Source organism: Conger conger, chromosome 17 (assembly GCF_963514075.1).
Source record: "Conger conger chromosome 17, fConCon1.1, whole genome shotgun sequence".
NCBI classification, from domain to species: domain Eukaryota; kingdom Metazoa; phylum Chordata; class Actinopteri; order Anguilliformes; family Congridae; genus Conger; species Conger conger.
Genome location: NC_083776.1, coordinates 20,197,149 through 20,223,464, shown reverse-complemented (window position 1 = coordinate 20,223,464; position 26,316 = coordinate 20,197,149). Strand labels below are relative to the sequence as shown.

Genomic DNA, 26,316 nt, shown 5'->3' with positions numbered 1-26,316 from the left:
GGACCGCATGGGGGCCCTGTGTACCAGGCCTCAAGCTATGGGGCTCTGAACCATCGAGAGGAAATGCGTGGTGCCTGTTTCAGAGACGAACACCATCACTGGTGGAGTGCCTGTTTCTGAGACGAACACCATCACTGGTGGAGTGCCTGTTTCTGAGACAAACACCATCACTGGTGGAGTGTCTGTTTCTGAGACGAACACCATCACTGGTGGAGTGTCTGTTTCTGAGACGAACACCATCACTGGTGGAGTGTCTGTTTCTGAGACGAACACCATCACTGGTGGAGTGTCTGTTTCAGAGACGAACACCATCACTGGTGGAGTGCCTGTTTCAGAGACAAACACCATCTCACTGGTGGAGTGTCTGTTTCAGAGATGTACACCATCACTGGTGGAGTGTCTGTTTCTGAGAGTACACCATCACTGGTGGAGTGTCTGTTTCAGAGATGAACACCATCACTGGTGGAGTGTCTGTTTCTGAGAGTACACCATCACTGGTGGAGTGTCTGTTTCTGAGAGGTACATCATCACTGGTGGAGTGTCTGTTTCAGAGACACACTGTCAGTGTGAGCCGTCTCCATGCTGTAAATGAGATTGGCATATCACATTCATGTTAAGTGGATTTAATGTGTCATTGAAGGGAAGCTCTGTGTGTACGTGTGCGTGCGTGCTTGTGTTTGTGTACTAGTGCATTTAAACCTCTGTTATTTTAACTCCCCAGGTCTCATAGACATCGCTCAGAACATTACTTTCGAGGGGGCTCTTATATAACGCGTGCCCCAGAACAACAATGCGTTTTGTTTGAAAGTCAAAAGTGGAACTTCAACAGGCAAATGCCTGCAATGTCAGACATCTGAGTTAGACGGCAGTCAGGGGAAATAGAGGCAGGGTACATGTTTACTGTGGAAACCAAGCAGAACCAGCAGTGTTTTTTAGTACAGCTCACAAATGGATTAGTCCTCCTGGGGAGAAAAAGAAAACCTCAATTTTGTGATTTCTGTGGATCTGAGGGCTGTCAGATTACAGGCAAGGGCTGTCACTAAATCACTGCTGGCCTGGTTTCCAATAACTCACCATGGCTGTATGTGCGCTACTGAAATGTGAGCCAACATGGCGTCTCACGTTTTGACTAAGTCACTCTCGACATCCTTCGAAGTGCACGTATGGCATTTCTTTGCCAGTTTGGGGGAAAGAAGTTGGATTCTCATTCTTCTGTTTGGCCAGTGCACCGTGGCTCCAGGTGGAGTATGAACGCAGGCAGAGCTGACCTAAACTAAGGTGGGTCAGAGGAAATGAGCTTTATTGAACCCCACCAGGGAAATTACTTCACAAATGTCAGACAGTCTAGGCAGCATTTGTTTACCCTCTCGAAAGCACACACTGGGGTGTTTGTGTTTTATTAAGTTGATACGTAATCCTTTTGGTTCAGGGGTATTTAGGGGTGTTAAGTGTATGTTTCCCTTTGTGTATGTACAGTATGTAATTTAATTTGGTTGCTTTCCCTTTTCTATGGGAAAAGTCATCTCTATGAGTGGTGTGTCCCACGTGTCTCTCCTGGTTATCACAGTTCATTGGCCTTTTGCACAGTAATGTTGCAACTGAAATAAACAACATGGCGTGCATCAAAAACAGATCTGAAATTGAAAAAGCATCAACATTAGTTTCAATACCCTAAGTGGCTAGAGTATCAGAACAGTTAAAAAGCCATTCTAATTATTACATATCACCCTCCTATTATGTTTGGAAACAATTTGATTTAATTAATTCTCTTAAAAACCAGTTAACCATTTTTTTATATTGATACTGTATGATTTAATAATTTGGTATTGGTAAAAATAAACATAATGCTATGCAAAGTCCTGTACCAAGCACACAAATGTATCATGCGCTGTTATTCTGACCATCTGTAACTGCATAAAATGTAAGAAAATATACAACCATTTTAAACCATTTTCTCAGATTTCTTTGTGAATGATTATAGTGGCACTTTCCCCTACAGGTGCCAAATGTTCCACTTACTGTTCCTTAGGCTCTAAAATGAGATGTTTCCCACAGATTTTTCATGTTTATGGATAAAAGGCTAGTACTTTGGGAGACAATAAGAAGGCAACTTTTCTATTACAACATTTTTGTATTCATTCAAATGTTGGGCTCAATTTGACCCAAATGTAAAACCGATCATAAAATCTTAACATAATTGGAGGGTAAAAAAGTTAAGAAAAAAGATTGCAATTTAGTGCTCTGTTTTGGTATTCTGGTGCATTAAAAAATGTAGTTTGATGGTGCCATTGTTTTGGTCCTCACAGGAATGAGAAGCAGCATATGTTCCATGCAGCACATCTCAGAATTGATAAATGTGCTGAAAATAAAGGCGACCATTCATAATAATGTATATCGCACAGATGTCTGCCTCAATTGCAACTTCTTTTTTTTTTTTTTTTTTTTTTTTAAGTATAAATATAAAATGAGCGCATGGACGTGGCTGAGCTGGTTTTTGTTTGGTGTAATTAAACGTCTTTGTCATAATGACTGCAATTAAAATGACATTGAGCAGGTAGGCGTGCTTGGCAGAAAATCTTTCTGCAGTCACAGCTCATGTGGCCGGTGCAGATGCGATGCTCACTTTTTTGGAACAACAAACGAGAATAAACTTGCAGCTGTTTGTCTCCGAAGATCTAAAACATTTTTTTGTTTAAAAAAACATTTAAAAAAGGGCATATAGCAAATAGATATTGCATCATGATAATCTTTCCTCAGATGCCGTTTAGAGCGAATCTGACATTTCTTAGAGCCAAAAAAGTATGGATTTCTTCATGGTTCACCCAGCAGTAGGGACATTAAGGATGGTCTTGACGGAAAGTCCTAATGGAGTTGTAAGAAGGTCATTGCTCTCAGTAGATTGGCTGATAATGTGCAGACAAAGAGCCCCCTGCCTGCTACCTTCCATTCGGGAGCCCCCTACTGGTAGTATTGTAGTTCAATCGATGACTCGTCGGAGGGTTGCCGGTTCGATCCCCCGCCCCGGGTGTGTCGGAGTGTCCCTGAGCAAGACACCCCAGTTGCTCCCGACGAGCTGGTCGGTGCCTCGCATGGCAGCCTGCAGCTGTTGGTGCGTGTGAATGAGAGGCACTAATTGCAAAGCGCTTTAGATAAAAGCACCATCTAAGCGCAATCCCGTGACCATTTGAGTCCATTTCCTCTCTGAAGTTGGAGAATAACGTTGTCTCGTTTTGCGCCGGCCTCATAAATCAAGGTGAGAGATGTTGCTCTCCTGCCTCAGCGGCCCAGCCGTGCCCCGCAGTCAGGACCGAGCTGTGTCTTCTCATCTCTGTCTGGGTGCTGATCGCGCGCTATCTGTGCCAGAGAACAAATGAGGATTCGCAATGTTATGACCAAGTGCCCAGGGCCAATAAGATGCACTCTTTCAAACATTTTAATGGGGAGACAGAGGGCGATTTGTGTAATGCACAAAGATGTTCAGCTTGATTAATTGTATTACAATTTTAATGGGGTTATGTTTTTCATGAGTGACACACTTGTAATGATGATGATGATGATGATAATAATGATGATTATTAATAGTATTTAATAACTACTATAATAAGTAATAAAAAGAAAACCGGATTTTGATTAATGGATATTATATATTTTAGATACAGAAATGCAGTTTCAGATTTGTCTTGTATTTCAGTTTTTTTTGTTGGTATTGTTGGTATACTATATTCTATAAGTCTTACATTATTCATTTTGTACATGTTCTGTAATGTTGCAATATTTGTAATCAAATGATTAAATTGTAACAAATCAATTTGACATCAATCATACAATTAATCATTTCCGCATATTTGAACATCTCAAAGTGTGAGGTATTGGCCAGTCTAATGTTAACATGTTCATATGCCTGGAGATGGCATTGTCAAGGTATAGTAGGGCATTTGATGAATGCAACTTGTGTAGGAGCCACCTAGTGGAGGACTGAGGTAAAACAGTAGGTCGCCAGCTCCCCACATGGGACTGCACTTCAAGCCCAGTTTTAATACATTAATAATGAGCAGCTTTTGAGTTATACTTTCAGATTAAAAAGATGAATGTGATTGCTAAAGAAGAGATGTGATTTGCATAATATGATTTTGATTTTGATTATTTTTTTACATTTTGTTTATTCTTAGTGGTCCACGTGAAGAATCAACAGCAGATTCGTTTTTGACATAAAAAGTGAAATAGAATTTCTCCTTATAACAAATTGAACTGAGCTGTGCAAAGATGAAAGATTATCACAATTAATTATGATAATCTTTAGTAATATCGTAGGACTTAATGCTGTTAAGTTCAATATTATGATTAAATCATCAAAGCTTTTTATATAAGAAAAAAACTGGAATGAAGAAATGATACTGTAGCACGTATTCAGAGCCAGGAGTACCCATGATTAATTACATTACTGTTCTGAGGGCCTGGCCAACGACCTCCAGCAAAACATCAAATGGAGGCATCGAGTAGGCGCTGAATCTGGAGATGGCCTTGACGTTTTGGACGTCAATGCACACCCAGAGTGAGTCATCTTTCTTTTGCTCACTTATGACTGGACTGCACCATTCACTTTAGGAGGGGTCTATCACAGGCGCCATGAAGGGCCAGTATGAAGGCCCTTTGCAGGGAGCTAATGTTTGATGGAACCTTCCACTTCTCATGTACTGTGGATAATTCATGATCAACTGACGGAGTGCCTCCGAATTTTATGCCGTGGTGCTGATACCGAAAATTGAGGCACGTTTCACGTCCCTTCAAATAATTACCACTGACATCGGACGAAGGCTCCACCCCTGCTTTGCTTTGGTCCTAGTGACCACAGGGCATGAATCAATTCTCTTCACTGATAGCAGATCCAACAATACTTGTACGTCCAGGGCAAGAATGACATCACTCCACCTCAACAGAAATATATTTTCCTCAATTGCCACAGTAACGTCTGCCATAGGGTAAGAGACGGTCTCCCTGTTTTACACATTTCACCCTAGTGTGGTGGCGATAGCCCATTCAGCTTTCTGAGACATATTTCTACCTAAGTGGCGGTGAGCTCGTCATTTCCAACAAAACCTGTAGCTTACTTCCATTCTCCACCATGGTCATCACAACAGTCAGCAATGCTGTTCAACCCACCCCCCTGCACATGACCTTCCCTTGGGACAAAACAGTAACTAGACTGCTTTGGTTACCAAAGGGGACAGGTAGAGGCTTTATGTCTTGGCTGCTGATGGTAAGAACAGGCCCCTGGCACCCTCCTTCCTGCCCCCGCTGACATATCCCCCATGACCCTCATCCACTCTCAGTTACCTCCCTCTCTCTGGTCTGGTCTCCCTGGACAGTGGTGGTGATCACTCAGTAGTACCTCGTCTGGCGTTGAGGTATTGCTGCGCCAACTGCTGCTTCCAGTCCCTCGGCCGGTTCGTGCTCTTTGACCCCGGTGGAGATGTCATCAAAGAGGTAATCAAGCAGCTGCTCTGTGATGATTACTTCTCCCACACTTCCTCCTTGGTGCCAGTCTCTGATTTCATCCACCATCGGCAGAGGTGTGTAGGTCTCTTGTGCGTGTGTAGTTGTTGCCCAGAACTGCAGACAGTTGGTTGCTGGGGACATTTTGACCTTTGGCAGCAGTACTTACCTGAGGTTGGTGTAGCAGTCCGATGTCTGCTCACCTATGACGGTGTACGCCGATCCTGTGAAACGAATGTTGCTTATGTACGTAAACTGTGGCTCTCCCCGTACATAGGCAGCACTGTAGTCCATTGTTACCAAAACCACCCTGTTGTGTGAGCGCGGAGATGGCTTCAGTGTGAAAACCCGCTTTGGCAGAGCTAATAACCAGCCTTGCAATACCCGTTATCCGCTATTTTTAGGATTTGTTGAGCCGGCTAACTTGGACTTTTCTCACCTAAGTTGAGATACTTTCATGATACAGGCCCCAAGGCTCTAAACCTACACCCGGCTTATTACAGTGGACGAATGGTTCATTGTTTGAATCTGCACACTACAGTGGCAATCATCAGACCGTACACCCCTGCCAGACCTCTTTGTTCAGCCTCCACAGGCCGCTTGGCATCTCCCCCTCTCCGAACCTCCACCTCACGCTCACGACTACTGTCTGTTCTGGCGGTGGTGGAACGAACTCCCCGTTGAGGTCAGAACTGTAGAATCTCTCCCCACCTTCAAGCGCAAGCTGAAGACACACCTCTTCCAGCAGCACCTCTCCCCATCCCTCCCTACCTCCCTGTGAACCTTAATTGTTGTCTCTGTGACTTGCTTTGTGTATTGGTATTTTTAGTTGGCTAGGTAAGCAGTGTTTGGATAGTTAACTTTGGTCACTTTTGCTCTGTTTGTTTGTTTCTTTGTTATAAAAAAAAAAAAATAATAATAATAATAATTGGCCCTCGTCCTTATCTTTGTTGTAAAGGTAGCAATTGAAATTGTACTTCCCTCTAGGGTCTTTCAGCGAACTTATCCTTGGTTATAGGTATGCACTTTGTTGTACGTCGCTCTGGATAAGAGCGTCTGCCAAATGCCAATAATGTAATGTAATGTAATTTCTGAGCGAGGCAACGGGGCTTCTAGATGGTTACAGATGGCTGTCCATAAGTACACGTTATTGCAGTCCATTGCAATCTGTGTCTTCTGGTATATAATTTAACTGAGAGGCTCACCTGCTGAGGGGTGGATACCACTGTCTCATATAGCTGTTGATTTAAGCAGTACAATGGAACCTATTTTCTGCTAATTAAACTGTAGATACCTACATGAACATGTCTTTGTCAGGCATGCATGAATTTTATTGGCAGTTAAAGTAACAAGCCTGTCAAGTCGCTTCGCCTCCCCTAAGTGGGCCACTGATTCATAAGGCCTATTAGAAATTCATCTGGCCCTGTGTCGGTTTTGATACCCGGGCTCGTCATTTTTATTAACTTCCTCTAAAATAGATCACATTAGGAAAAATTGAGACAAGGTTATCTCATCTACAAGAGCATCCCCGCGGACTTTAGGCATTGTAATGACACTTTTCAGTCCTAATTATTTGCTATCATTATTTACAAGGGATTAAATCCTGTAATCATGCTGGACACACACTGTTTGTCAGGAAAATTAGTTTACACAAAACAAGGTAAGCACACCGAATTGGAAAGATTCTTCATTAGTTCAGGGCTATCCACAGGGGGGGAACAACTTGTGCTTGTTGTTCTGTGCATGCAAAGCCTAAGAAATCTGGATTACATCTTTCTCACCTGAGTTGATCCTACTATTTGTGCCTGAAAAGTCCAAGTACAAAAAGTGCATTAAAAAACAGGAGCACGCTGAAGCATTAATCTTAAGGGAAAATTAAATTCCCTTGACAATTATATTCCGCTGTACAACCTCTGTAAATAAATATCTTTGAAATATCTTTCAAAAGAGACCACTGTTAAGTATATTTGTGTATTTTATGCTTGCATTTTCAGTTTTACGATTGTCCACCCTTTCCCCACCAAATCGCATGGCTGACTCAGTCAGTCAGGCTGATTCTAATGTTAGGATGTGGTGGCATTTACGTATGTCAGACCCTGACACTTGACTGTAGTTTTCATTTTTTTTTAAACCTCGCATTGCTTCGGCCTAGAAAGTGAATGCAAAAAAACATCCCTTACAGCTATGGCACAAGCCGAGCATGGTTCAGTTCAGATCTGAGTGACCCAAACATCAACTGCATGTTGTGGCATTCAGCCAACAAGTGCCTTCTGGGAAGGAATGCTCAGCCTGGTAGGTGGGCGTTTAGAATTGAGCAATATTTGCCATTACTTTGTGAGAAATGTTTTTATTTGCCTTACTTTTGTGTGTTAAGCCCGATTGGCCTCTGTAGCCCACAGCTTAAAATGAATCCGTTCACGGGGTCGGCAAGGTGTGAAGTCTCTCAGGAACCCGGATCCCTTCGCTTCTCGCCGGGCTAGCAGAGCTGTCTCTCTCTCCCTTATGAGACGGAGTTCATGGCTGCAGCGATTCGTTCCCTTCGCTGTGCCCCGTGTCAGTCCTCCTGTTCGGTCCGCTGCCCCTGCAGCCTTCCCACCGACTCAGTTTCATTAATTCACTCTGAAGCGAAAGAGCCCTCCAGTGCCCCGATTTCCCCGTGCAGAACTTTCCGCTTTTATCTCTGCGTATCTACTACGGCACAAGGGCATAACTACCTATCCGTACCGTGTTTATTTTTGTATTTTGTATATTAAAAACCATTTGGATTCTGTGACTTTTTACACTTAATTTATAGTTTAGTGCCTAGTGCTGTACTGATATCTAGCCAAAATACATGTTACTGAAAAAGATAAAAGTGCAAGTGCAGAAGGTTAGACTGAGCTGGAGTAGATGTTTCAGTTAGATGCTTTCTTTATTGCTCAGAAAGATGTGACTCATGGTCCAAAAATATCTACTGAGGAGATAAAATACGGGTGAGATAATGAGAGCACCACGTCTTTTTAAAAGTCACAGAATTGATTTGCAGGATAGGTCAAAGTTAACGCATTCCATATATATCTATGAGGGATTGAAAGGACTCTCACGACAGATGGTTACATCTGAAATGTGGAAGAAACCAGGTTTCTGAGCTCAAGTATAGTTTCAGAAATCTATAGTTTAGTGATTTATTGGGCAAACAAAGGACATAAAAATGTGTTGCGCCCAAGATTCTTTGTGAAGCCCCTGGTCTGCAATCACATGAACCTCCCATGCCAACCCCCACCTGGCCCTACCCCCAGTTTGAAACCACAGACTTACTTATCAACTTTATATTCAGTATTTCAGGCCTGCTCGGATTAAGATTTCTTGTTATCCCTGTTTCATATCTCTGAACATATTCCTCCTCCACACTACAGAAACTGTACCATTCTGTGGTGGGCTACAGGGTCATAAGAGTGTGCTCTCTTCCTGTAGTTCTTCACTGCTAAGCCAGTTTGTCCCATTTCCCAAGTTCCACATCCTATTGAGCGCAGCTTTAGGAGAATGCTTTACAGGAAACCATTCAGCCAACAATTATATCCCTCTCGTATTTTTTAAAAGGATTTCGGCATGTTTGTATGAAGTGTTTGATTTACTGTGCCCTTTAAGCAGGCACCATAAAAATGCCCATGACACTTGAATATCTGTGTTAACACAAGCTACTGATTTTAGCAGCGCAGCGTCATAGACCTGTTGGGTCTAGTTGGCTCTGGTGGTCTTCATTGCGATATTGTTATCCGGGAAACAAGATGCTCCATCCCAGAAGAGAAGGTGTTCCAAGACTGGTTGCGATATGGTATGCACTGTCTTTTGATACTGAGTTGACGAAAGAGCTTTCAAACATGCACCATGTTGAGAGGGACACAGAAAACCTGCAGTTTTCTAACGCTGTGAGAAGTTCAGATTTTATAATGAGTTGTTCAGTATGTCTACTGTTCAGTTTGAGCTGCTGTGCCTTGTTCATGGGCACCACATCAAAGCCATTTCAAGATGTCAAGCTATTTTTCACAGTAGCCATGGCTGAAGTTAAGCAAGATGTTGAAAACTTATTTGCTGCTGGAGGCAGTGTTGGTGAGCCAATAGGGGGCGATATTCCCTCTGGTAAAATAAAGCCCAGTGTCCCAGTGCAGTGATGGAGAAGCTGTCTTTCAGATGAGATGTTAAACTGAGGTCGTGACTCGCTGAGGTAATTAAAGATCCCATGACACTTTCCCTGGTGTCCTGAATAAATTCCCAACCTGACTCTCTCAACCTGCCAACTAATCATCCTGTTCTCTCCCTCTCCACCTCAGCTGATGTGTGCTGAGCGTTCTGGTGCAAAATGGCTGCCATGCATCACCCACGTGGGTGGTTGAGGTGAGTTTCCCCCTCATCAATGGAAAGCACTTTCAGTGTGAAAAGCTGAAAAGCACTATATCCTTGCAAACACTTGTTCTTATTCTTAGTCATCTGTGTTTCAATGATGATGTTGATGATCATCATCATTGACTTATTGACTTCTTAATGCAGGCTAACATACTAGTCTGTCTGAAATGGCAAAGATATGGACAGCATATACTGTATATACATACATCATCATCATCATCATTTCAGTCTCACATTTCCTCCTCAGACAAAATGTTCTCGCATGTGATTCATTGATAAACTTATGGCTGGTTTCATCGAGCCAAAACATTCCTGTTGTGAAAGTAATGAGCCTTGCTTCAGTCAGCCTTGATCTCAGCTGTAAATATTCACAATTATTCTTCTGGGGGATTTCCAATGAAGCCGTGAAAATGGTGACCTTTGCCTTCCTGCGTGGCGCTTGGTGGATGTTGCCCGTTTTGCACTGTAAAATCCAGACTATCAGCTTTTAATGCAACATTTTTATTGATGATATCCTTGAAGATATTCTTTCTGTAGAGTTTACAAGTATTTTATCCCTTCTAAAATGGGAAAATGTGTTTTATTTTTGTCCACAGCCTATGTAGAGTTGTCTAGGCTACTCTGCTGCATATCAATGGCCATTCTGGGGTGTTAACCCTGTGCCATTTCCCTTTTAATGGCACCCTCCTGATGTCCTATAAGAGCTTGATCAATGTTGTTTTCCGATACGAATGTAGGGACTGAAATTATCTTCTGTCAGTCGTGCGCCAGTCGAAGCGCTCTGTATCCCAGCATCCTTTGAGCTATGGCCCCTCGGAGGGAACCCGAAATGCATGCGGGCGAGTCAGCCCCGTGCATGTCGGGGAATTCGTAATTAATCTCGACAGCCTGCAGCAATCTGCGAGTGTCTGGAGCGGGCTCATCTTTCACTGGGGAGAGTGACGGATGGGAAGGCAGTCAGTCCATCACCACTCGGAGTACAGGTGCACGGAGCCTGGCTTGCATACGCTCAGTTTATCTGGAGCTAGATTCCCCTTTTCCTATGTGCTAATATGAAGCAAGGCACGCTCCACACGCTTGTGGACGTTCCCCGGTGAAACGAGGAGGTACGATGAAAAGGCTTTAATCTAACGTGATGGAGCACCTGTTCGCACCGCCCTCATCTCTTGGCTCTGTCGGACCGGATTTGGTGGCTGGATGCTCAAGTTTCCTCCCCCGGTATACTGTATGTCATTGTTTATTTATTCACTTCTTAGCCCCTTTCATCCCGATTTGGAACGCCTGTCCGTATAGCAGCGCTCGCACTCGATTCCAAAGCTTTCGGTGTGGAAGAGTGCAAACACGCACACCCTCTCCTTCACAGCATGTCATGTCAGGAGCCAAATGTCAACCTTGTCATGGGGCCGTGGCTGCTTCGGGCTCGCATGGAGATGAGTCGGAGGAAGACGCGCCTGGTGGAGCTTAACAGGCAGACGCGTGGACGCCCGTTCAGCCAGAACGACGAGAGGCAGATGCCGATCGATACCCCCCCTAACCTTGGCCAACACTGCCTCTAATTGTGCTTCACCCTGTGGGGCTACCAGCCACAGTCAGCACTGGATGGGTCTTGAAGGACTGGCTCTAGGGGGTTCTTCCTAGAACGAGAAAGGTGGCTTTAATCAGTGGACCCCCTTCCCCCTGCTTTGTAAAGTTTGGGAAAGTTTTTATTAGTTGAAACTTTCTAACTTGTTTTATTAGTTTGCGGCCGGTTCCTGCAGCCCGCCCTGCGCTCAGTCCCCCTCTCTCTCTGTACTCTGTCAGCAGTGTCAGGGGCTTTTGTTGGCAGACTCTTTTGTTGGCAGCCTTGGGACACGTGCTTCAGACTGTCACCGGCTCACGTCCAAGCAGCAAATAGTCTCCCGGGAACCGCTGGCAACCACCCCACCGGCTCTCTCTTTCTCTTTCTCTCTCTCTATCTCTCTCTCTCGGGTCATCGCTAAAGCAACGCCAAGGGTGGTTAAACTGCCCCATCATGCAACCCACTGCCCTTTCATTGAGCACATTACCACAGGGACAACTCCACTGTCTCTTGCACTGACTAATGCCAGGATTTAATCAACACCAGAAAGACAGGATACAACTTCATTTAATCCAGTAAAAATGAACTGAGTTGCTTGGGATTGAGAATTGGTCTCGATCAACACGTGTGGCTGCAGAATGGAAATTCAGGTGACATCTTGAAAACCAAATGGCCACAAAATTCTTTACACTTTGATTTATTTCAACCGGTGTGATTTCAATTTCTCCGAAGTTGGATTCACATTTTTAATATCTATTATGTATTACAAAGTTTCCAAATGTATTTGCTACATTATTGTACTTTGAGACCCCTTTGCTGCTGGCCAGAATAAATTTACGAAAGGATTCTTAAGCATTCAGTGTTTCACATGAGCGTTGCTTGGCAACAGAGATTTTCCTTTAGGGAGACCTGAAGATGCACAGAAGCCATGCAGTCCATACTTTTGCAGGAACATTAAAAGTATTCAGAGTAAAGATCTGCATTAGAGAGCTGAATAATCTGGGCCCCGCCATTTAATTACATGGTAGGTGGGCTGTGCTGCATTCTGTCTGCCCTCTGTGAATGTTTCAAAGCTCGGTGAAAATAAAGTAACATTAATAATAATATTCCTGTGCTCTGCCTTAAGATGCGGTATCATCTTGCTGAATCTTTGAATTGGCATGGTCTCTGTGATTAGCAGTTTAATTAGGCGTTGTGATTAAAAATTGTTTAATTACTTTGATCAGATGTTCCTCCTGGTGAATAAAATCACCTCGGTCCCCCAGTAGAATGGCAGCCATCGTGATTCGAGGTGTTCTTTTAATGAGGTAATCAAAGCAGCACTAGGCTGAATGTTCCCTGGTGAAAATTACATGCTGGAACTAAGGAACCGTTAGATCATTCACAGTGAATCATAATGTTTTTTTTTGTTGTTGTTTTTTTAAGTTTGTTTTTGATGGCTTGTCAAATTACTTTATTTGTTTTACATTTTCGCTGTCTTGTGACGGTTTAGTAAATTGTGAAACATATGTAGCATTGTCTACACTGGTAACATTGTAGATCATTTCCTACATCCGTAATGTTGATAATTCTGCTCTGCAATAGCAGAACTGGAACATGTGCATGAGCAGCTTATACACGTGCATGTCATATCACAATACGTGTCCAATATTATATTGATTTTGTAATCTCAGTCGTGAAAAATGAAAATTAAGTTCCAGTGCATCACCCAGGTTCAATATTTGTGTTCATGGCTTCAGAAAGGCCTGCCAATTATTAACAATGGTCCCATGATCATAATTCCTTGGATTCTGGGTTTTATTTATTTATTTACTTATTTACTTATTTACTTATTTACTTATTTATTTACTTATGTATTTATTAATGTTTTTATTTATTTACTTATTTACTTATTTATGTATGTATTTATGTACTTATTTCTTCACCTATGTTTTTATTTATTTGTGTGTCTTACTCCTGAACTTGGCTTGCACACTCGGATGACAGTAATGGTGGCACAGAACCCTTAACAGCAGTCCGTTTGTTGTGTTCGTGGGCCTCTCTCCGGAAATTGTGAAGGACCCTTTGAAGTGACATGATGCCAACCGCTGCCCTAATCTTGAGAAGAAGCGGCAAATGGATCTAAACCCTGTTCTCCGAGAGGACAGGGACATTCAAGGAGGAGAGAAAGCTTTGAATTGTCGGAAAAAAGAAAATGCAAAGGAAACCCATTTTGAAAGCCCTGGAAAAGCACCCTTGGCTGCTGACGGGTAAAAAGAAGGGGGAAAAAAACATCCCAGAGATTCATTATTCTCAACAATGCCAGTTCTCCGATCCACTCTGCTGAGCAGGAAGGCACGAGCTGAAAGTGCTGCCCCATAGCCACACCAGCAGCTGCACGCTACATGTCATTTCCGAGCTAATGCTCACTGATGCAATTAAAAGAGAATTAGTCTGAAAGATGCGCTTCCTCAAAACTTTACAGGAGAGTCAACAAAATCTTCTCTGTGCCAAAGGCTATGAACTAGCTGAGCAATTTTAAGCTAAAAGTGACTGCTAATTCCCTTAAAGAGACAAAGCACATTAAGTGCACAATGTATGCAGCATTGTAACAAAACCGAGGCAGTATAAAGTGCTCAATAAGTGAAACTTGTGCATCATTTATAATGGATTTAATCTCATCTCTACATTCAGTATTCATGTATATATTAATGGTTCCTGCCACCCTCTCATACACACATTGAGCTAATGGAAAAGACTGTTTCAAGTTGACTGACTGCTTGCCTTGCTATTCTAGGTCAATGCTTGGATAGGCACACTCACCTAACTCGGATATGTCCACATTTTACAGTGTGTGCATGCTATTATCTTTTCATTTTATTTGTTCAGTATCCACGTGTTTTATGGATTTTTACTTAGTTTGCCTTTCATAAGGGGCCATTGCATAGATCAGCTGGTCACCAACCCTGTTCCTGAAGATTTACTGTCCTGAAGGGTTTCACTTCAACCCTAATTTGGCACAACTGATTCTACTAATTAGCACCTCAATGAGATATTTAGCTGAGTGAGGTGTGCTTTGTTAGGGATGGAGTGAAAACCTACAGGATGGTATATGTCCAGAAACAGTGTGGGGCAGCCTTCTCTAGCTGTTGAATGAGGTATGTTTTGTTCGGGTTGGAGTGAAAGCCTATAGGACGGTAGATCTCCAGGAACAAGGATGGTGACCACTGACATAGATGGTCTCAGGCAGAAGCACAATAATGGAAAACGTATTTCCTCCACACGTTTACACATCCTGAACCGTTAAAGATGGAGAACACAACCGTCAGGTGTTCTCTTTCTCCTTAATTACCAGACCAAGGTGGCTTCTCATTTCAGGGCACTGCTTTACTCATTTTCCGGGATAATTAATAGGACTTCCATGTTTTTGTTTCTGCAAGACGTCCTAGGTTATTGTGAAGTCTGTTTGCTCACCAAGTTGTCGTGGCGTGTGCTCCCCTACTGGCCACGCCTCGGGTAATGAAGGGAATCATGGAGACGTGTGCTGTGTGGTGTAAGGCTATGGATGCAGCTTCGGCGAGACTGAAGGAGCTCTTTGCAACGCTCGGTCCGTTTCCATTGCACGCGCCTCCCAGCGACGTCAGTTAGCGGGTAGACTAAAATAAATGCTGTCATTTCTGTTGACGTGCCTCGACACTGGATTACTGGTCCACCATTCTGCATTTGAATAAACTGACATTGAGCGTGCTTTGGGGCTTCTGCAAACAGGCGCCGTGTAGCCAGAGTCTTGCTATGCGTTCCGCCGCAGTGGAGCTGAGTACACGATTGTGTAGTCCGCATTGAACGCAATATGCCCCTGGTCTAAGAGAGAGAAGAACAGAACTCTCAGGACGGAGGGATGTAGAGAAGACGGAATAAATGATGGAGATTACGGTGTAGGATGGGGGTCGCAGGAGATCTCTTAAATACCCAGTCCCCCACGGGTGAAGACGGAGGGGGTTCATCAGGGTAGAGTTTGAGAAACAGAGTCATGAGCGCCCCGTTGAGACTGAGCCACTCTCCCTGCCCCTCCAGACATTAGACCACAAATTAACATTCTCTTCTTGCCTCGCCCCATTTCGGCTCCATAACCACAGTTATGCCTTTAGCGTCTCCGGCAGCACCCTTTCCTAGCTTCCTTTTGGAAACTGAGCCACCTGGGGAGAATTTGTATATTACGGAGGATTCTTTAGTGTTAAGTGGTTCTGGCAGGAAAGGCAGGGAGAATTCTTTTCTTTTCTCTTCCATTTACAAGTCAGTTGAAGGTGAAATAGTGCTTGTTATAGAATGCAATTATGCTGCGCTATGAAAGGAAAGTATCATTTCAGTCCTCAAAATATAATTGTTTATTTTTCAGTGGTTGGTTTTGTGTCGTTCCTCATCATTCACCTCAAAAAGTGCTGGTGTTATTTATGGGAAACTGTCAAATTACTCGAGACCACTGTCTCTTGTTTGGACAAATAAATTGTTTTAGAGCGATTAAAGGGGATTTGGGTAACAATTCATGAGCTTCTTTGGTCCAGTCAGTTATTTATTTCTGCCCTGGTGTGGCTATCACGGGTGTAGTCTATATTGAGCATCAGTTGTTTATACAGAGTTTCCACTAGATGGCACCTTTACTTCTCAAAATAAGCTACTGAAAGATATGTGGAGAAAAAACCTTTTTCCGAAGATATTTTGATGTTGATGCATATTATATCCATCACAAATCTCAATTATGAACGCTGCCATAACAGCATAACTATTAAAATGAATTATTATTATTATTTGCCATGTTTGATGAGCCCAGTATGGAGTTAGGTCTGAAACACCATATTGTCCATTTCTGCAGGAAAATTCTCCTTCTGACTAGGGACGGGAACGGATTTCCAATTACAGTTATCCAACTGCAACAGCAGAGATAACTCGGACAACAAAATCCGAACAGTTACTTTGTCTGCTAATCCTTCTCCAGGATTTTGGCCATATTATATCTCACATTGTGAAAAGCCTTGACCATATCGGCCCCTCTGTCTGTGCAAGTGAATGATGCTAAGGTCTCATCCTCTTGCATCTCAAAATACTTTAGAAAATATCAGCAGCATGAATGATGAGTTGAGAGATGACGTTTGATGTTTGGATGGGATCATCTCCCCCCAGTCTGGCCACCCTACATTTCTCCATGGAGCTGGGGGCAGTCAATGGGAGGAGACCTTGTCATGCTCTACCGCATTAGAGAACCTGAAATCCCAGAACGGTCTGGTAACACGGGTCTCGTTCGTAGAGTCTGCAGTGTTGTGTGAGTCCCACAGCTCCAGGGACCTTTCTTCATGGGGCTGCCTTGCTCATTGCCTGTCCTCAAACCATTTCTCTGTGGCCATTTTGCTGTTACCGGCATGTCGACAACATCTGTCATGGTTTAGAGTGTCTCATATGGCTATCCAGAGATGTCTTCTCCTTTATTAAAAAATGCAGGCCAGTTCTGCAAGCAGACACATGGATGTTCGTTGGATACAAATCCTGTCATTGTAAGATCTAGATAGTGAAAATTAATATTGATCAAGTGCCTATCAAGCTTATAAAGCTGGATAAATACAGAATATACATATATCATTATTGGTTTCACAATTTAGTCAAAGGATATACACTCAGTGAACACTTTATTAGGTATTTTTATATTAGGACTTGTCACCTTCCTGTCAGCTTTGACCAGCCTGGCCGTTCTCCACTGTACTCACTGTACTCACTGTACTGCCATTAACATGGCACTTTCGCCTGCAGAATTGCTGCTCACTGGATGTTTTTTGTTTTTTGCACCATTCTCTGCAAATTCTAGAGACTGTTGTGTGTGAAAATCCTAGGAGATCAGCAGTTTCCCAGATACTCAAATGACCCTGTCCTGGCACCAACAATCATTCCACGGTCAAAGTCACTTCGATCACATTTCTTGCCCATTCTGACATTTCATCTGAAAAACAGCTGAACCTCTTGACCATGTCTGCATGGTTTTACACATTTAGTTTTTACGCGGCTGCCACATGATTGGCTGATTAAATGGTTGAATTAACAAACTGGTGTCTCAGGTCTACCTAATAAAGTGCTCAGTGAGTGCAAATAGAAACTACGAAAGGAACTCATATTTGTCAGGTAAGAAAAAAATGGACATATATTTGTCCGCAGTGGACATAACATACAGTAAGTCTCTTGGTAGATGAACAGGGCCTTTGAGCTAATCCAATTGTCAGCATTGAGGCTGTTTTCTGTGCTTGGTAGTGGAGGCTGGCAGTGAGGGGTGGGGTGAGGGGGGATGTGGGGGGGAGGGTGGATGGTTGTGGGGAGGGGGGGCGGCTGTGGAATGCCAGCAGGTGCTCAGCAGCTTGCCCAAAGTAAGCTGTGCTATATTTATTGTAATTAGGAGATAATGGAGTCTCGTTCAAGCCTCATAAATTCAACTTTACAGTTAAGCTGTCAAATACACAGTGGTACCTTCTTAAGATCCTCTGCCTGCCTCCCAGTCTGTCGCTAAACTTTCTAAACTTTCCTTTGAACAGTTTGCTTTAATGTATTCTAAGTTTCAGAGACAAAAAAACAGAGGAAGTTGCAAGGCCTCATTTAGAAATGCATGGAAGTCAGCAGACTTTCAATGGATGAAAATCTTGCTAAAGTTTAAATTGTTTTGGAAATGCCAGAAATAATCAAAACAAATTGCATCATTAATAAATGTTTGGAAGTACACTTGAAACGTGGTGCACTTGAAACACACACACTGATATACTGTATTATTTCCAGGTTTGTTTGTTTATTTCCAGTGTCTTTGTGTCAGTGTTTGTAAAAAGCTAAATTCACGTAAACTTAAATTGAATGGTATAGTTTTTCAGACCAAAAGTCAAAATGGTGACTTTCACAGTGGAATGATTGTTGGTGCCAGGACAGGGTTTGAGCATCTCAGAAACTGCTGATCTCCTGGGATTTTCACGCACAACAATCTCTACAGTTTGCAGAGAATAGTGCAAAAAAATAAAAAACATCCTGTGAGCAGCAGATTTAGTTGTTCAACCGAACATTAGTATGGGGGCAAGATGTGTGATCTTGTAGCTTCATCTTCCTGTTCTTAGCTGACAGGAGCGGAACCCGGTATGGTCTTCTGCTAATGTAGCCCATCCACTTCCAGGTTCTATGCGTTTTATTCATTCTGGTCAAAGTCGCTGAGATGACATGTTTTGTCTAATCTCACGTTGGGTTGAATTACAACCGAATCGCTTCACCATGTTTCCAAGATTTATTTGTTAAGTTGCTGCAGGATTCACTGCTTGTGGCTATGTGCATTACTGGGCAAGTGTACCTAATAAAGTGCATATGCGTATAAGAGTATAAGCTATGATGCATCACTCCACTTTCCTTAGCTTCCCTTCTCAAATCCTTTGCTGCAACCTTCAAATCCAACAGATCTTTACAACAGACCAGTAATCAATCGCTGTCCATAACCTTTGACAGTAATTCGCACATCAACTCAGCAGGGTACAGCTTAAGGTGGAAGTATACTAACTTTTTCAGACGTCTTTCCCCATCTTCTGAGGCCTTGTATCTTCATAGATGTGGGGTTAGAATGAGATATCGGAGGTACAGAACCTTAAAAAATGTATATAAGTATATGTATCTATATGTCTATGTATATAAGAAATCTATATGGTTGAGTTTGTGGGGAATAAAATGTTAACAATATGGGACAAATCATCTGACTTAAAATAGTTGCCAAATTACTTATGGGCTTTGCAATATACTGTATAATAACCTCAAAAAGTCGCACAATTGCTCAATGTGCTGCTCGTCCTTGTCCATCCCATGAATAATAAAAAGCTTCCTTTTTGTCCTCCTTTTTCCATTTTTTCATAAAGAAGCTGAAAAAGAGACAGATGCCTTAAGGTTGAGGCTACGGATTGACAGAGACCTGGGGAGAACTGGGGAGAGTGTGAGAGAATGCAGAAGAGCTGTGTGGAGTTGAGCTGCAGGGGACCTCTGTCCTTACCTCTGAAAGCCCCGCAGCCATCTCAGGTGTGATGTCCACCGTTCATACCACTAACGGCTCCCGCGCGTTTGACAGGAACCTGCCAGCTCCCCTATTCCAGGAAAGCCACACTGTTGGTTTCTTCAGTAGTGTTTTTTCGGTTTGCTTATTTGAATTTTGAATGTTGCTGTTTGGGTAGACAAAATCGAATAACATGAGTGATTATCACTATAACTGTTGCTCAAGAAATGCTCCAACTTTGTAATGGGTGGACAATGAAAGGAGTGAGAAATCTCATGTTGTGTCTCAGTATTAGTACTAATGGTGTTTTGATGTAGCCACAGGATATTGTGCCTTTTCATGTGCAACAAAAGATCGGTTTACATCTTCTGACTTGTGTTTGCTTCTTTATATTTCAGGGGTATTACAGTCAAACTGCACTCAGAATCTAGAGAGCAAGTCTGTGCTTATGTATCATTGAGATGGCAGGAACTGTAGTCTTTGGAAACTGTTGGCTGAGGAGAGCTTGAAAAGGCTCAAGCCAGTGTCATGTTTACAAGATTGAAAATGATTGCACAGTGTCCTTTTGAGATGCCTCAAAATAACTGAAACTTTTGATAAAATACATCTGCCAGGCTAAGTAAAAGAAAGACTGCTGTGTTGTAAAACCAGTTTTTTTGACAGGCTCGGTAAAATATTTCAAAAATGGGTCTTCATTTTGCTGTGCTTGCACACAATAACCCAAACGGGTTAAGCTGTGTGTTTTTAAGAAGTTAAAAGAAATTACAAGAAAGCATGGAACTGCCCCTAAAAACAGGCACCCTGCCCTTTATGTTGTACTGGTGCAAGAGTTAGGGTGCTACAAGAAGTAAGAATATAGGACGGTACATCTTCAAACTACTTTCCACTTCTAGCTGGTTTTAACAGCAGACTCTGTGGTAATTATATGAGAGCACGATAGCTGTTCTGTACTTAAATTCCTGAACCAATTAAATGCAGAGTAATGCAGTGCTTGTATTACATAACTGTTGCCAATTATCGGTGCTAATTCCTACAGTAGGCCTATCCCTTTTATTTAAAAACATTATGAGCCATATTTTGAATGTGTAAAAGGCCATTGTGGCTATTATTATTTTTTGCCGTTATTAAAATTACTTTAATCTGCAATTAGTAATTTATATGTGAAACACTCAGAAGATGATCTAATGATGTACTATCGGCAAAATGATCCTTCACATGTGAGAGTAGTGAGTTAAGAGTGGTAGAGACGTGACGCATGCACTCGTTAAAAAAGGGATAATCATCTCTGGCTCTTTCTTTTCTCCCAGGTAAGAGGATAAAAGCCTTCACACCGGACACCCAGGTAAAGGGAGGGTAGAAAACCAGCAGTTGTTAGCCTTTGAGGACCATTGCTTATCCCTGCTTTAAAGGGGTCCCTTTAAATGGATTGTGGGGTCCAGTGAACACCTCAACCACAGCTTCATCTCAGTACACAAGTCGACCCACACATTTAGCCCTATGTGCTCATGCTACTTTTTTTTTTTTTTTTACATTTCTTACATATCTTTTTTAGCACTTACATTACTACTTCCCTCCTTAAAATATGGCCCTCTACCCCTGCTAGAAAGTGGAAAGTATTGCTGATTTTGCACTGCTGCTGACCTTGTATTTATACCTTTTGCGTAGGATGCTGTCCCCAGTGCAGATGAGAAGGTTTAACTGGGAGCTCATGTGGAATGCTCTCAGGAGATTGTCATTCTGGGACACAATGTCTCAGTTAGCAGGATTCTGGCCGTTTCTCTGCTGGCAGCTGCTGTATCATTTCAGCAGGTAGGACCTGCCTGTCTGACCATTTCTCTGCTGGCAGCTGCTGTATCATTTCAGCAGGTAGGACCTGCCTGTCTGACCATTTCTCTGCTGGCAGCTGCTGTATCATTTCAGCAGGTAGGGCCTGCCTGTCTGACTTCAGGCTCAGATTAGCACAGCTCACTGCACACTCACTCCACACTGCTTTAGTGGCGATAGTGATTCAGGACCTCAAAACTCACCATTTGAAATTCTGCTGTTTGGCTCAATTAATTGAATACACTCATTTTTTTAAAGGTACAATAGGTAATTTCAGACTCCTAACGGTTAAGAGGAATTACAGCAACAAACACCCTCAAACCACTGTTTATCCTTCCCACAGTCCATGAATATAAAACATAATATAAAGCGTTATTATACATATGGGTAAATCTTGACTTTAGTGTGCTATACAGCACTATTTATATTTCACTTTAGCTTACCAACTATATTTTGAGCAAGAAACTTATTTGGCTATGTTACTAGCTGGCTGTATAACTAAGATATGATAGTCTACAATGCAACTGTAACTTACAATTTGAGAGAAATAAAGGTTTAGCTAAACACGCATGATTGAAGTAAAGAGGAACATGCAGCTGCCCAAATTGCACTCCAGACAAGTGATCACTGAAGCTCCGTATACTATGGCTTATTATCCAAGCGAAGACTACATATCAAGTTATAATACAATACCAGTTCATTATCATTAGCAACAAGTGAATTAGCTATTTGTTTTTTAATTTACAAATATCCATTGCTACCGATAGCAAACTGGTATTGTTTTATAACTAGATATGTAGTCTTCGCTTGGATAATTAGCAATAGTATACAGTTTTAGTGATCGCTTGTCTGGAGTGCAATTTGGGCAGCTACACACAAACAATCAGAATAAGCCCCCACACCATTGGCTGTGACAATTAGAACAAATTTTCAACCAATGAGCTTGAATTATTGTACAGCTGTACAATGTACATACAGCGTGACGGCCCATAAACTGTATATTTTAACCCCCAAATTTAAGACTATAAACACAGGCAGAGGGTGAGTCGGTGATCGTCATTGTGATTGTACTACTGCATATGGGTACTGTGCAGTAGTAGAATCACGATGGCGGAAAGCACATACAAGCGACCTGCTCCTGTCCACTGGCAACTTAGCCCAAGGAAAGGAGGAACTAGCTGGGTTGGCAGCTAGCTACCTAATTTACTTGCTACGGCTTAATCTAAACGTCTGCACTCCAGACAGGCGGACTTCGGTTTTACGTACTGTGATGTTGAGAAGTGCTCAAGGTCATCACATGACGTGCAAGGACAGCACAGGACGACCAGGGTAAATCTGCTAATGTAGCTGGACGTAAGACCTCACTCATTGCAGTGGATGTGACCCTGTTGAAAAAAAAGTATATATACATATAATAATTCATACTGTATATCCTGAATGCATACTTTATGTATTGCATACATTGGGAGACCTTGTTGTTGTTGTTTTTCCGCCCTGCTTTCATTATTTTCTCACTTTTGGCATTGCTTCCTTGGTGTGTCTTATATCGTCACATGCTTAGTGTAATGAATAGTGTGTAATCTCACTGACTAAGTCTGCTGAACCCTGCAGTCAAGCAGCCTCTGGAAATCTGCATGAAAGTCCGTACGGGCCCCCTTGTGGACTTGATTAACTGTAGACTTAGGCAGCCCCAGGCACTCCGGACTTCATGGGAATGTGCCCGTTAAGTCCGCCAGTCCGCAAGCGGAGTGAAAACCGGACATTTGGATTCAGCCTTCATAAACATGGCACACACTCTGCTTGAAAAGCTATCATGACAGTTGCAAAAACCATTTTCTGTTTCAAATCTGCACGGACCAGCTTGGGCTTTGCCAGATAATAGTATTGTTGGTGTATGTCTTCCCAATATTTCAGTCATTTCAGTTATATCTTTGTTTTTATTTAAATGTTGGCGCAGTTCACTTTTCATTGCCAGACTAGAGCAGACTACAAGGTATTATGATGTAAGGAAGCGTATCGTTGTTGCGTATACAGCTGACCATTTCCTGCTGTGCTTTACTAGTACAGGAAAGCGGGGAACAGACACCCAAGGTGAATGAGATGCTGGATAATGATGGCAGGGGGTAACCTGGGGGGGGGGGCATTGTGTGATTGATGGATGTGTTTCATGGAAAACAAACATGCAGCTGGCCGTCAAAGCGTCTACAGCCAGCACACAGGAAAAAAGCTCCATATAACTGCAGTCCTAACAATATGCAGAAATTGAGGCAATTAATGCACTTTGAGCAATTCATTATTTTATTTTTAAATTGTTAGATTTTATTTCAAATATTGCATTTATTAAAGTATATAGTAATTAAAAGCTAGAATACTATAACTAATTATTTAAATAAATGAATAAATTAAAAGGACTTAAAATAAAAATAAAAATAATTACTATACTTCTGAATCTTCTGATACTCCTGGACAAATACCTTCCAATTTGATCCTGCTGGTCCTCTTGGTTGGCTCAATAGCACCAGACAAGATCAATCGAGCACAGAGATGTATTCAAATCTAAAAGTACTGCGTGCTTGACCCATGTCTGCATCATATGCCCTCCAGGTTGATTGGACCTGGTCTTGTGTCCAGGTGGCAGACTGCCTCCTCCCCATGGACGTCCTCTCTCTACCCTCCCTGATGTGCCAGATAGCTCTTCTGCGCCTCTGTGGGCACACTGCAGGCAGAGGGATCAGGCTGCAAAGCCACTGCCTCCTACTTCAGTGGGCATGTCCCCTGTTCTGCATCTGCTTTTGTGCCACTCGCTGAACCCCGTGAACTCACGGACTCGTCCCCCGCGTTAGATGAACTTCCTCTCGAAAGCTTCCTCTGAGCAGTCTTCCCAAGGGACTCCCAGCTCCGAGATAAAAAAAGAACTTCAAGTGAAATCAAATAAATTAAATTAAAAAGAGTAATTAACATGCCCGTATAAAGCAAGGTTTTGCTCCCAGACTGATTAAACTTATTAAATAGGTATTATCATTTTCTGTAAACAAGTACTATGCATATCATCAATTGAGAGATTATGTAATCTTTACAGTTTTCTCCCCCTTAAGTTATTTGAGTGTGCTTTTCGAGCCTCCCAAGGTTACCTAAAAGGGCACCGCACCCTCCTGCACTTGGCTAAGATCTGGACAACTTTGGCAGGATTTCTAACTGATGGCTCCAGGTTTTTCATGCATTATTCATTCAGTGACTGGAAAAGCTGTTTCTTCCAAGAATTACAGAATTACACAATCGCACGTGGTATGGGAGTGCATTTCTGTTACTTTACCAAGCTGTGGCGTTTCTTTTTAGCCCAGAATGTTTTTCAAACGTATGTGAGGGTTCTAAAATCATGATAAACCTGTCTAGGGACATCAATATGTACTGTATTAGGCACATGCCAGTCATTCATCAAGTACTCATGATTTAAATAAACCGTAATGGATCTTCTTGCAGGTTATGTGATGTTGCTTACCTTGCAGAGACAAGGAGACTAATGTGTAATGATATGAATTTTTTTGAATTTCATGTGTAGGAGTAACATCAAGTCAAGCCCATCTTTTCCCACAGCTAGGGGCTGTTGAAATTGTACTTCCCTCTAGGGTCTTTCAGCGAACTTATCCCTGGTTATGGGTATGCACTTTGTTGTACGTCGCTCTGGATAAGAGCGTCTGCCAAATGCCAATAATGTAATGTAATGTAGGGGCAATAAAGCAAACACACAGTATGAACTGGACACACAATGAGGGAATAAAAAAAAAAGCCTGAAGTCCCGTTCTAAACCATACCCAGGAAAATGGACTGCTGAAAGCTGGAAGCTGACTCAGACCGAACATAACATTAACCTCTCACACACTAGTCAATGAACACAATGAGGACCCTGAAAAATGTATAAGGCATCACTACTTGTTTCAGTCAGGTTACACAGAGCAACAGAACATCAATATGAATACATACACTATAATTCACAATAAATACAATAGTAGTATCAGAAGTTCAACAGTACAGTAACAGTAGTATCAGAAGTTGTTGCCAGTTGTTGCCAGATAATAAATGTTTTGCTTTCACATTTCTACTGGGGACTGAGCACTTCTCATCTCTAAATGATATTAGGCGAAAGTTGCAATGTGTTACTCGTGGGAGACTAATGTGTAATGATATTAATTTTTCACATCCCAGGTTTATATGATGTCAAACCAGATAACACGTTCCACCTCAGTTTGCAACTGAAACATGCCATTTTAATTGGTTGTTACTTTAACACTTTAAGCTTGGCACTTATGGCTTTGTATTCACATAATTTCCTAATATACTGTACAATCATTTTAAAATTGAATAATTTAGTGCTTGCCTCCCATTTCCTGTGTGTCAACAGTGTGTGTGTTGATATTTGACCTTTAGCAGTGGCATATGTGTATCCTTATCTTAACAACAGGGGAGAACTATGCACTTGACCTTTTTGCCTGATCAAATTCCAGTCTCACTGCCACAATTGTACCCTCAAAACCTCGATCCGCCATCAAAAGTGTGTCTCCTCTCTGTAGAAAACCCCTGCCCTTAGGAGGCTTCTTGCATTTCCAGCTGAATATCAGAAATAGTTTATATGCAGATTGGAGCTCCTGTAGCCCCTCTCTGCGTGGGATAAAATCATGGTTTGTGTTCTGAATTTTAAATGTAGAGTCTTTTGTTTCCTGTCTACTGACCATTTTGAACCTTAATTGCCGTTTAATTATCTGAGAAATAACACACTGGATAATTCACACTATATTGTATTATATTGCATACATTATACTTCATTTGCACCTACAGTACACAACAGACTGCACTGAACCACATTTTGACCATCCAAGACCATTGTGGTGAATTAAGACATTGATTATAAATATGAACAAAATGTACATCCCTAAAGCATATTTGTGTTGAAATAGATATCCTAACTGTGGAAGATTCAATAATGAGATTTTTCCTCTGAAGACCCCCAATGACAATTGAAAACCCTCAAGGAATATGC

At 42.2% G+C, this 26,316-nt stretch overlaps 1 long non-coding RNA gene across 1 annotated transcript in view; it reads left to right on the top strand.

Moving 5' to 3' along the window:
• LOC133116549 (uncharacterized) overlaps positions 1-24,640 on the top strand; it is a 40,657-nt gene extending 16,017 nt beyond the window's left edge. The window contains exons 2-5 of the long non-coding RNA XR_009705883.1: positions 9,804-9,867; positions 19,327-19,483; positions 21,123-21,266; positions 23,886-24,640. This is a non-coding gene — a long non-coding RNA (uncharacterized LOC133116549). The remainder of the gene's footprint in view (positions 1-9,803; positions 9,868-19,326; positions 19,484-21,122; positions 21,267-23,885) is intronic.
• The last annotated feature ends 1,676 nt before the right edge of the window (positions 24,641-26,316 follow it).